The sequence below is a fragment of the Oncorhynchus clarkii genome, chromosome 22 (assembly GCF_045791955.1).
Source record: "Oncorhynchus clarkii lewisi isolate Uvic-CL-2024 chromosome 22, UVic_Ocla_1.0, whole genome shotgun sequence".
NCBI classification, from domain to species: Eukaryota; Metazoa; Chordata; class Actinopteri; order Salmoniformes; family Salmonidae; genus Oncorhynchus; species Oncorhynchus clarkii.
This window is the reverse complement of record NC_092168.1, coordinates 38,860,295-38,873,592: the sequence shown is the minus strand read 5'-3', so window position 1 is coordinate 38,873,592 and position 13,298 is coordinate 38,860,295. Positions and strand designations below refer to the sequence as shown.

The following is a 13,298-nucleotide window of genomic DNA, read 5'->3' as shown; positions in this document are numbered from 1 at the left end:
CTTCCCCCTCACTGAGCCCTGGTACTTTACCCTCACTCAGCCCTGGTACTTTACCCTCACTCAGCCCTGGTACTTTACCATCACTGAGCCCTGCTACTTCCCCCTCACTCAGCCCTGGTACTTTACCCCTCACTGAGCCCTGGTACTTTACCCCTCACTGAGCCCTGGTACTTTCCCCTCACTGAGCCCTGGTACTTTACCATCACTGAGCCCTGGTACTTTACCCCTCACTGAGCCCTGGTACTTTACCCCTCACTGAGCCCTGGTACTTTACCCCTCACTGAGCCCTGGTACTTTACCCCTCACTGAGCCCTGGTACTTTACCCCTCACTGAGCCCTGGTACTTTACCCTCACTGCGCCCTGGTACTTTACCCCTCACTGAGCCCTGGTACTTTACCATCACTGAGCCCTGATACTTTACCCTCACTGAGCCCTGGTACTTTACCCCTCACTGAGCCCTGGTACTTTACCCCTCACTGAGCCCTGGTACTTTACCCCTCACTGAGCCCTGGTACTTTCCCCTCACTGAGCCCTGGTACTTTACCCCTCACTGAGCCCTGGTACTTCCCCCTCACTGAGCCCTGGTACTTCCCCCTCACTGAGCCCTGGTACTTCCCCCTCACTGAGCCCTGGTACTTTACCCCTCACTGAGCCCTGGTACTTTACCCCTCACTGAGCCCTGGTACTTTACCCCTCACTGAGCCCTGGTACTTTACCCCTCACTGAGCCCTGGTACTTTACCCCTCAGTGAGCCCTGGTAATTTACCCCTCACTGAGCCCTGGTACTTTACCATCACTGAGCCCTGGTACTTTACCCCTCACTGAGCCCTGGTACTTTACCCCTCACTGAGCCCTGGTACTTTACCCTTACTGAGCCCTGGTACTTTACCCCTCACTGAGCCCTGGTACTTTACCCTCACTGAGCCCTGGTACTTTACCCCTCACTGAGCCCTGGTACTTTACCATCACTGAGCCCTGGTACTTTACCCCTCACTGAGCCCTGGTACTTTACCCTCACTGAGCCCTGGTACTTTCCCCTCACTGAGCCCTGGGGGAAAAGAGGGGAGAGAGGAAATGAGAGAGGCGGAGAGAGAGAGGGTGAGGAGGAGGGGGAGAGCGAGAGAGGAAATGAGAGAGGTGGAGAGAGAGACAGAGAGAGAGACAGACAGATAGAAAGAGAGAAGGAGGGGGGAGATAGAGAGAGAGGGAGGGGGCAGAGAGAGAGACAGAGAGAGACAGAGAGAGAGAGGGAGGGGGCATAGAGATAGACAGAGAGAGACAGAGAGAGAGAGACTGAGCCCTGGTAACCATTTGTACATCGTTACAACACTGTATATATACATTGACATTTGTAATGTCTTTATTATTTTGGAACTTCTGTGAGTGTAATGTTTACTGTTCATTTGTATTGTTTATCTCACTATTGTATATTATCTACTTCACTTGCTTTGGCAATGTTAACACATGTTTCCCATGCTAATAAAGCCCCTTGAATTGAATTGAATTGATTTGAGAGACAGTGAGTGACAGAGACATAGAGATAGAGAGGTCATGGTTAGATGAGCTCCTGCATTTTTCAGCATGTTCTAAAAAAAAATAGAGATTTGGAGTTGGATGAACTTGGATTTTTTTGTCAGGAGCACATACAGGATGCTACCCTCTACAACATAACCTTCACTCCAACTCAAAACCTACAACCTGATTTTGGACGGAATTACGGAATCACCTGGAAGGCTTATAACTACCAAAGATTATTATTCCAACGCTATACAGCAGAAAACTGAAAACACCATCCAACCTGGAACTGAGTGAGTAATGTTTAGTCTGAAGCTATATTTGATTTCTAAAAGCCAAGAAGAAAAGTACATTACATTACTTTATAAGGACTGAATGCTAAATTAAGGCTGCTCAACTTGATACAGCTTGATACAAGTGAGAGGTGTCAAAGCCCTTTAGCCCAACAATGGCAGGAGAATCTACTCCAACCAAATGGAGAGGCCTTAGAAGCTGCCTCCTGCTGTTCAGAGGTAATTAAAATACAGTACCCTGTGTATGTAAAGAATGATAAGATAATATCACAAAATGAAGCTCCTTATGGAAAATCAAGAGACACTTTTTGCTGACTATTATAAAATGGGAACATCAGCAACCTGGCCAACCCCGCAGAGAAGCCAGCAGAACAGCCCACCTCAGCTCCCGACAAATGTCTCGACACCACAGCAGAACAGACAAATGAAGAACCCCAAGCCCAGGGGTTCTCACCCCCTCTGGGCCACCCTGATAGCCCTCCTGACAACCCCCCCCCCCCCCCCACACCCACTGAGGACAAACACAAGACACAGATTGTTCTCCTTATGGACTCAAATGGGAAATATATAGAATATTATTTTTTTTTCCCAAACGCATTGTGTCTAAACTCTGGTGTCCAAACACCCAGCGCGCCCAAGACCTCTGTCTGAGGAACAACTAGGTTCACCCAGCCACATAATAATACATACAGGCACACATGACCTGAGAGCACAGCAGGAAAGGGTGGCCACAACACTGAAGGGAGTGATTGAAAAGGCTTCTTCTACTTTCCCCAACGCACAAGTGGTTACATTCACCCTGCTACCACGAAAAGACTTTCACCCTGCTACCACAAAAAGACTTCCACCCTGCTACCACGAAAAGACTTCCACCCTGCTACCACGAAAAGACTTTCACCCTGCTACCATACAGCAGGTAAACACAAGTATTTCCTGTGACTGTGCCTCAAAACCAAGTGCTTTCCTGGCCCACCACTCCACCCTGGACTAGAACAGCCTCTATGACCAGGTCCACCTCTACAAGGCAGCAGTGCCCACCACTCCACCCTGGACTAGAACAGCCTCTATGACCAGGTGCACCTCTATAAGGCAGCAGTGCACACCACTCCACCCTGGACTAGAACAACCTCTATGACCAGGTGCACCTATACAAGGCAGCAGTGCACACCACTCCACCCTGGACTAGAACAACCTCTATGACCAGGTGCACCTCTACGAGGCAGCAGTGCCCACCACTCCACCCTGGACTAGAACAGCCTCTATGACCAGGTGCACCTATACAAGGCAGCAGTGCCCACCACTCCACCCTGGACTAGAACAGCCTCTATGACCAGGTGCACCTCTACAAGGCAGCAGTGCACACCACTCCACCCTGGACTAGAACAGCCTCTATGACCAGGTGCACCTCTACAAGGCAGCAAGGCACACCTTCGCCCGGACTCTAAAGGACATCGCTCTCAAACACAGCCCCAACACTTCACACAGGAGCAACAGATCAATTGACCTATGCCCCTCTTGCCAACCCCATGCACCCCACCCCCGCAAAGAGGCCCTCAACAAGGAAGTCACACATACGCCCAGGCCGTGAGTGGGCAAACAGGCCCAACCCCCACTCTTACACTAGCCCAAGCCAATGGCATGTACCAGATGTTCAGCAGGCTCTGCTCACACTTACTGGCCTGAGGCCAAACAACACGACCAAAATCATTGGACACTTTATGGAACACAAGGCCTCCACTATCTAATCCTGGTTATATCCAAGGTCATCTGCCTTTGTCCTAACGAGCAGGAACCTGGACTTCACCAAAGAAAACGGAAATACAGACATTGTCATCCTATAAGAAACCTGGTATAGAGGAGATGGGCCCACTGGTTGCCCTCTAGGTGACAGAGAGCTGGTAGTCCCATCCACCAAACTACCAGGTGTGAAACAGGGAAGGGACTCAGCGGGTATGCTAATTTGGTATAGAGCAGACCTAACTCACTCCATTAAATTAATCAAAACAATGATCTTAACAGAGCAAAATGTCTAAGAAAGAAATTGAGAAACCTGTCCAACCGAAAGCATTGACACCCGGAAAACTTCACTATGGTGAATCACTAAAACAATACAGAAATACACTACGGAAAAAGAAGGAACAGCATGTCAGAAATCAGCTCAATGTAATTGAAGAATCCATATACTGTAACCACTTCTGGGAAAATTGGAAAACACTAAACAAACAACAACACAAAGAATTATCTATCCAATATGGAGATGTATGGGTAAACCACTTCTCCAATCTTTTTGGCTCTATAACAAAGAATCCACAAAGTGAAGACAAAAATTTGACCCCAATGACTACGTCATATGCGTCAACAGCAACCTTGGGAAAATCCTCTGCATTATCATTAACAGCAGACTCGTACATTTCCTCAGTGCCACAGGTAACTTCCACAAAACTGTGAACAATCTCAGAGACAAGGCAAGAAGGGCATTCTATGCCATCAAAAGGAACAAAATTCAACATACCAATTAGGATCTGGCTAAAAAATACTTGAATCAGTTATAGAACCCATTGCCCTTTATGGTTAGAACCCATTGCCCTTTATGGTTAGAACCCATTGCCCTTTATGGTTGTGAGGTCTGGGATCCGCTCACCAACCAAGACTTCAATATTTAATTTTTTTTTGTTGTTTTATTTCACCTTCATTTAACCAGGTAGGCCAGTTGAGAAAAGTTCTCATTTACAACTGCAACCTGGCCAAGATAAAGCAAAGCTGTGTAACAAAAACAACAACACAGAGTTACACATGGAGTAAACAGACCTACAGTCAATAACACAATAGAAAAATATATATACAGTGTATGCAAATGTAGTAAGATTAGGGAGGTAAGGCAATAAATAGGCCATAGTGGCAAAATAATTACAATTTATTATTGACACTGGAGTAGAAATACTGGGGTGCAAAAGTCAAATAAGAATTTGGGGATGAGGTAGTTGGATGGGCTATTTACAGATGGGCTGTGTACAGGTGCAGTGTCCCACAACATGGGACAAACACCAAATTGAGACTCTGCATGTAGTGCTCTGCAAAAATATCCTCTGTGTACAATGTAGAACACCAAATAAGGCATGCAGAGCAGAATTAGGCTGATACCCGCTAATTATGAAAATCCAGAAAAGAGCCGGTAAATTCTATAACCACCTAAAAGGAAGCGATTCCCAAACCTTCCATAACAAAGCCATCACCTACAGAGAGGTGAACCTGGAGAAGAGTCCCCTAAGCAAGCTGGTCTGTGGGCTCTGTTCACTAACACACCCCACAGAGCCCCAGAACAGCAACACAATTAGACCCAACCAAATCATGAGAAAACAAAAATATTATTTCCTGTCACATTGGAAAGGATTAACAAAAAAACAGAGCAAACTAGAATGCTATTTGGCACTAAACTGAGAGTACACAGTGGCAGAATACCTGTCCACTGTGACTGACTCAAACTTAAGGAAAGCTTTGACTATGTACAGACTCAGTGAGCATAGCCTTGCTATTGAGAAAGGCAGACCTGGCTCTCAAGAGAAGACAGGCTATGTGCTCACTGCCCAGAAAATTAGGTGGAAACTGAGCTGCACTTCCTAACCTCCTGCCCAACGTATGACCATATTAGAGACACATATTTCCCTCAGATTACACAGATCCACAAACAGTTGGAAAACAAACCCAATTTTGGTAAACTCCCATATCTACTGGGTGAAATATCACAGTGTGCCATCACAGCAGCAAGATGTGTGACCTGTTGCCACAAGAAAAGGGCAACCAGTGAAGAACACACACCATTGTAAATACAACCCATATTTATTTATTTTCCCTTTTGTACTTTAACTATTTGTACATCGTTTCAACACTGTATATAGACATAATATGACATTTGTAATGTCTTTATTCTTTTGGAGTGTAATGTTTACTGTTAATTTGTATTGTTTATTCCACTTTTGTATATTATCTACCTCACTTGCTTTGGCAATGTTAACACATGTTTCCCATGCCAATAAAGCCCTTGAATTGAATTGAATTGACAGACAGACAGACAGACAGAGCGAGAGAGAGAAAGAGAGAGACAGACAGAGAGAGAGAGAAGGGGGGGGGGGGGGGGGGGGGCAGATGGAAAAAGTCAGGTGAGCGATGTGATTAGTTGTGTGTGTTATGCCCAGTGTTTCATATCTCAGACTGAGCTCTGCTAGACAAATGAGAGAACGTGCCTGAAAGAGGCTTTAGTTCTGTCACATTACTGCTGCTTTCCAGCCTGAACACCCACACAAATAATCTGACAGAGAACAGACACACTCATTTAAATATTCACACACCAACCTTTCACACAAGCACCCTGTCTCAGTCACATTTTGATTAAAATACTGCATAGAAAAACACGTATAACCACACGTACACACAGACACACACACACGTCGGGCTCTGAACAGCGTGGCACTTCATGTCAGTTACCACGTTGTGTGTGTGTGTCATATTGAACTGAACCAAGCAGAGCCCCGGCTCTATAGTCACAGATGACCACCTGAGACAGTAACTACCTGAACAATACAGCTCAGTGGTCAGTCACTTTGTGGAGCTGCCACTGGAATTAAGAGGACAAGAGACCGTTAGAGTCTGTCCAGTCTGACCCACAGTCTTACATTACATGGCTCAGGGGTCAATATTTATGGGCAGTACCTACCTATAGATTCAGTTTTGTATTTGGTCCCCCATAAGATGAACAGGGACACTTATCCCCAGAGGGTTGCTGACAGTGTCTTTCTAGAACCAGTATACCCCAGAGTGTTACAGCCTGCTGCCTTTCTTCAGCCCAGCCAGGCCAATAAGCCCCACAACTCCATCCCCATCAACTCAACTCGTTTATTGTGCTATTCGAGGCTTGATTGGTGGATCAGTTTGTGTGCTAAAGTTTAGGATTTGATTTTGAGGGTACCCACAGCAATTCCTGATTGGTCAAAGTTCAGTTGATTGGGCCTGTGCTACTCAAGGCTTGATTGGCAGGTCTTGGATGTAATTGGCAGGTCTTGGATTTGTTTGTGGTGGTAGCCACAGCCATTTTTTAGTACCTTTATTTAACTAGGCAAGTCAGTTAAGAACAAATTCTTATTTTCAATTACGGCCTAGGAACAGTGGGTTAACTGCCTGTTCAGGGGCAGAACAGAACGACAGATTTGTACCTTATCAGCTCGGGGGTTTGAACTTGCAACCTTCCGGTTACTAGTCCAACGCGCTAACCACTAGGCTACTCTGCCGCCCCTTCCCTCATTCTTGAGCTGTCAAATGTAGTTTGTTGGAATGAGGGATAAGGGTGCCCTTTAAACGCTGATACAAGGTCAGAATGATCTTCTACTAATTCAGATGATAACAGATTGGTTAGGCCTTGTCACATGTCAGTATAGAGGCTAGTTGGACCATTTCATCTATGTTCTAATGGTACTTAATATGTGAGGCAAAAATTATTATTTTCTTTAAGTGAGAGTCTTGAATTGTCTTTCAAGAGCATTATAGCATTGACTGTAATAGCAAATTGTCCATTTCCAAAACAGACACACAGAAACACTCAGGTCTCATAAGCCTGAGGTCTTCAATGTTTTGTTATTACAGGTCAGCAGTGTTTACAGACCAAAACACATCAACAGCACCAGAAGCTCACAAAACAACAACATGTCATCAGATATTTTACAGGCGTGCGTGCCTGCTGCGTGTGTGTACATGCATGTAGCTGTGTGTGTGTGTGTGTGTGTGTGTGTGTGTGTGTCTGTGTGTCTGTGTGTCTGTGTCTGTGTGTCTGTGTGTGTGTGTCTGTGTGTGTTTTGTGAGTGAGAGGGTTTTTTTATCTCCAAGCTCCCGGCCTATATCTCTAATCATGGCACACACATCAATAGGCAGGCATGCAGGTGAGCCACATTGCAGCTCAGAGATGAATAATGGATGGATATGACATTATTAAAACACTTGGGTTATTCATCCAAAGCTGTACGTCGAGGCAGGCAGAGAGCAGTAGAGAACACCATACAGAGGTAGAGAGGAGACAGGGGAGGTAGAGAGGAGACAGGGGAGGTAGAGAGGAGACAGGGGAGGTAGAGAGGAGACAGGGGTGTGCATGCGTCTGCAGGTACTGTAGGGTTGTACTGTGAATGTCTCCAGGTACTGTAGGGTTGTCCTGTGAATGTCTGCAGTCACATCACTAATTCAAGTCCAGGGAGCAGCTCCTGCACTCTTAATGAAAAGGTTCTCGGGCTGTCCCCATAGGAGAACCCTTTTTGGTGCCAGGTGAAAGCCTTTTTGGTCTTTAGGGTTCCATGTAGAACCCTCTGTGGAAATGGTTTTACATGAAACCCAAAAAGGTTCTACTTGGAACCAAAAAGGGGTCTTCAAAGTGTTCTCCTATGGAGGGAGCCGGAGAACCGTTTTAGGTTCTAGATAGTTGAATATCAGCCATCTGTTCCCTGCTCCTTTTATTTTATTTAAACTTTAACTAGGCAAGTCAGTTAAGAACAAATTCTTATTTACAATGACAGCCTACCAGAAGGCAAAAGGCCTCCTGTGGGGACGGGGACTGGGATTAAAAATACAAATAAATGTCATATAAATACAGGACAAAACACACATCACGACATGAGAGACAACACAACACTACATAAAGAGAGACCTAAGACAACAACATAGCAAGGAAGCAACACATGACAACACAGCATGGTAGCAACACAACATGACAACAACATGGTAGCAACACAACATGACAACAACATGGTAGCAACACAACATGACAACAACATGGTAGCAACACAACATGACAACAACATGGTAGCAACACAACATAACAACAACATGGTATAAACACAACATGGCAGCAGCACAACATGGTAGCAGCACAAAACAGGGTGCAAACATTGTTGGGCACAGACAACAGCACGCAGGGAAAGAAGGTAGAGACAATAATACATCATGCAATGCAGTAAGTGTTCATGATTGAGTCTTTCAATGAAGAGATTGAGATAAAACTGTCCAGTTTGAGTGTTTGTTGCAGCTCTCCCATGCTGGCATAGCCACAGTACAGCTCCCTGCTCTCCCATGCTGGCATAGCCACAGTACAGCTCCCTGCTCTCCCATGCTGGCATAGCCATAGTACAGCTCCCTGCTCTCCCATGCTGGCATAGCCACAGTACAGCTCCCTGCTCTCCCATGCTGGCACAGCCACAGTACAGCTCCCTGCTCTCCCATGCTGGCACAGCCACAGTACAGCTCCCTGCTCTCCCATGCTGGCACAGCCACAGTACACTCTAACAAATGGTCAACTATCCAGCAGACTACTGCAGAACCCTGTAGTGCAGTCTCCACTGAACCAGACAACACACAGGCAATGGAGAGAGAGAGGGAAGAGGGGGTAGGAGAAAGGGCTAGAGTGAGCCTGCTGCCTCAATTATACTGTTATGTTGTATTGTGAAAAAGCGAATAGGTATTTCTTGGAAAGTAAACATTGTGTTGAAAGTGTTCCCAGCAAGTCTAAGTGTGTGTGAGACCTTGGATATAGCATTTACAATAGGACAAAAGGAGCATTGACTAAGGTGAATGCAGCATAAAAGGGGTCCCTGACTAGTCTATCTGTGTCCCAAATGGCACCCTATTCCCTATATAATGCACTACTTTTGACCAGTGGGTAGAGAATTTCCAGCAGTGACAACTCACTGGCGCGCGCGCGTGTGTGTGTGGTTTCTAACTTTCTCTCTGTCAGCACTTCATAGTGAGACCTGTTTTCCTATACCTTGTTTTCCTCATCTAGCATTCTCTTTCTCCCCATCTGTCTTTCTCTCTCTTCCTCATCCTCTTCTTTCTCTCTCTTCCTCATCATCCTCTTCCTCTCTCTTCCTCATCCTCCTCTTTCTCTCTTCCTCATCCTCCTCTTTCTCTCTCCCTCATCCTCCTCTTTCTCTCTTTTCCTCCTCCTCATCATCCTCTTTCCTCTCTCCTCCTCATCCTCATCTTCCTCATCACTCTCTTTCTCTCTTCCGCATCGTCCTCTCCCTCTCTTCCTGTTGTTTTGACTGCTGTGAAAACTGATCTCTTCCTGTTGTTTTGACTGCTGTGAAGACGGCTCTCTTCCTGTTGTTTCGACTGCTGTGAAGACGGATCTCTTTCTGTTGTTTTGACTGCTGTGAAGACGGATCTCTTCCTGTTGTTTTGACTGCTGTGAAGACGGATCTCTTCCTGTTGTTTTGAGAGCTGTGAAGACGGATCTCTTCCTGTTGTTTTGACTGCTGTGAAGACGGATCTCTTCCTGTTGTTTTGACTGCTGTGAAGACGGATCTCTTCCTGTTGTTTTGACTGCTGTGAAGACGGATCTCTTCCTGTTGTTTTGACTGCTTTGAAGACGGATCTCTTCCTGTTGTTTTGACTGCTGTGAAGACGGATCTCTTCCTGTTGTTTTGACTGCTGTGAAGACGGATCTCTTCCTGTTGTTTTGACTGCTGTGAAGACTGATCTCTCAGAGAGGTGGCTATCTTTCAGTATCACTTCAAAGTTTCACACTGCAGCAGAACAGACTGATCTCCCTCTCTTTCTCTCTTTCTTAAAGACTGAGTGGGCTGGGTGAATGACAGACTGACAGATAGAGAGAGATGGAGTGGAGTGAGTGGTATAATAACAGTATGGAACCCCCAGGGACACATCCGGAGATAAATCACAAATCAATCATGTTCTGTCTCTGATCCAGTTCTTTACAAAGAGGAGAGTAAGCCTGCTAGCATCCTTGTGTAGACAGGTTTTTATTTTATTTATTTAACTAGGCAAGTCAGTTAAGAACAAATTCTTATTTACAATGACAGCCTACTGGACCAATTGGGCGCTGCCCTATGGGACTCCCAATCACGGCTGGATGTGATACAACCTGGATTCAAACCAGGGACTGTAGGGATGCCTCTTGCACTGAGATGCAGTGCTTTAGACCGCTGCACCACTCGGGGTTAGCTGGCAACGTCAGGAAAACGATGAGCACGCTTCAATGGGGCTGAAGGATGTGTGTTGTTATGGTTCTAGATGGCCAGATACCTAGCAACAATGACTCGAAGCTGCCATGTGGGGAATTGTAGGTGGCTCATTTCAGCTTGTTGTATCTTGTTATTGATATTGTTATTGTGTTGTTTTGAGATGTTTTGACTTATATCACGTCTATGCTAATATGGCAAAGATTCGCTAGCTATCTAACCAACAACTGTAACAATGTATTTAAAAGACAACGACCAGCTAGCTATCTAACCAACAACTGTAACGATGTATTTAAAAGACAACGACCAGCTAGCTATCTAACCAACAACTGTAACAATGTATTTAAAAGACAACGACCAGCTAGCTATCTAACCAACAACTGTAACAATGTATTTAAAAGACAACGAGTGCTCATTGTGCAAATGTACAGTACATTCAGAAAGTATTTAAACCCCTTGACTTTTTTCACATTTTGTTACGTTACAGCCCTTATTCTAAAATGGATTAAGTAGTTTTTTCCCCTCATCAGTCTACACACCATACCCCATAATGACAAAGCAAAAACTATATATATTTTTTAAATTTTAGGAAATTTATAAAAATATAAAAACGGATATCATATTTACATAAGGATACTGACCCTTCACTCAGTACTTTGTTGAAGCACCTTTTTCAGTGATTACAGCCTCAAGTCTTCTTGGGTATGATGCTACAAGCTTGGCAAACCTGTATTTGGGGAGTTTCTCCCATTTTTCTCTGCAGATCCTGTCAAGCTCTTCCAGGTTGGATGGGGGGGCATCACTGCACAGCTATTTTCAGGTTTCTCCAGAGATGGTGCCAACGGAGAGGGCTGCCTCGCTTCTAGTCCTTGGGAAACCTTGCAGTATTTATTTTTTTCTGTATTATTTCTTACATTGTTAGCCCAGAAAATCTTAAATGTTATTACATACTGCAAGAAGAACTATTGGATATCAGAGCGACATCAACTTACCAGCACTACGACCAGCTCTACCACCCACTGCTTCCAAGTATATTACTCGCGAATGTCCAGTCCCTAGGTCAACGAAATTAGGGCAAGGGTTACTTTCCAGAGAGACATCAGGGATTGTAACATACTCTTTTTTTCACGGAAACATGGCTCTCTCGGGACATGCTGTCGGAGTCGGTAAAGCCACCTATATTCTCTGTGTGTCGCGGGGGTGTATGTTTCATGATTAACGACTCGATACAATCCTGTCTCGGAGCTCTACGGACAATTTGTTGAACCACATGGCTTGGTTTTTGCTCTGACATGCACTGTCAACTGTGGGACCTAATTTTTAGCCTTTCCAAATGTCCAATCAATTGAACTTACCACAGGTGAACTCCAATCAAGTTGTAGAAACATCTCAAGGATGATCAATGGAAACAGGATGCACCTGATATAATTTTTGAGTCTCATAGCAAAGGGTCTGAATACTTATGTAAATAAGGTATTTCTGTAGTTTAAAAAAAAATGTTTTTCCTTTGACATTATGGGTTTATTGTGTGTAGATTGATGAGGAAAACAATTAATTTAATCAATTTTAGAATAAGGCTGTACCGTAAAAAAATGTGGACAACGTCAAGGAGTGTGAATACTTTCCGAATGCACTGTATAATGTTATCAATAAACATTTGAAGATTAAATATAGTTTACATGTTGTCAACAATCTAAGCCGACTCAGTCTGCTTTGCCCCCATAGTTGCGTACGCGTTGGTTTGGTTGCTAGACAGCCAACCCGTCCATAGAGGTCTGTGCTGGAGTTCAGCACCATGGACAGCATCATGCCTGCGCAAAGGAGAAGAGGGTACGTGAAGTACCATGGACAGAGGCAGATCAACTGTAGGAGGTAGATGAGAGAGAGAGTAGAGTAGGTTCAGAACCTTGGACAAGGGCAGAGGAGGGGTTGTCAGATAGTTAGTTCAGGAACCATGGAGAGCAAATTAATTTGATCTGGCTTTGCTGTGGACAGAAACGCTGACTGAGAAAGTTCTCCCAAGTGCTTAGATAATTTGTTATGTTCACACAGCCACACAAGCAAACATATTCAAAAGACCTACCCCAGTGCACAAACAAACACATTGATAAAGAAATATATTCACACACGTACCGCTACATACTGACACACTCGTCACACAAATCAGCACAATCACACCCTTTATTCATCCATTCTGTTCTACAAATCATTTACATTGATTGACATGTTAGTCATTTAGCAGACGCTCTTCTCCAGAGTAGTGAGTGCATACATTTTCATACTTTTTCGCACTGGTACCCTGTGGGGATGCGCAATGCTCTTACAACTGAGCGACACGGGACCACGTCCTAGAAATGCTAGCTTGCCTAATGACAAGCTAATTAGGCAACAACTGATGTTACATTCCTAATGATTTTTTTTTCTCATTCAGTTCACTGAGGTTACCCAGAGACATGCATTACCAGTGGGCCCGCA

The 13,298-nt window shown here is 44.8% G+C and overlaps 1 protein-coding gene across 1 annotated transcript in view; it reads left to right on the top strand.

The window, feature by feature from the left end:
• The window catches only part of LOC139380891 (voltage-gated delayed rectifier potassium channel KCNH8-like), a 187,192-nt gene that overhangs the window by 123,590 nt on the left and 50,304 nt on the right, over positions 1-13,298 (top strand). The gene's annotated exons all lie outside the window — the stretch shown is intronic.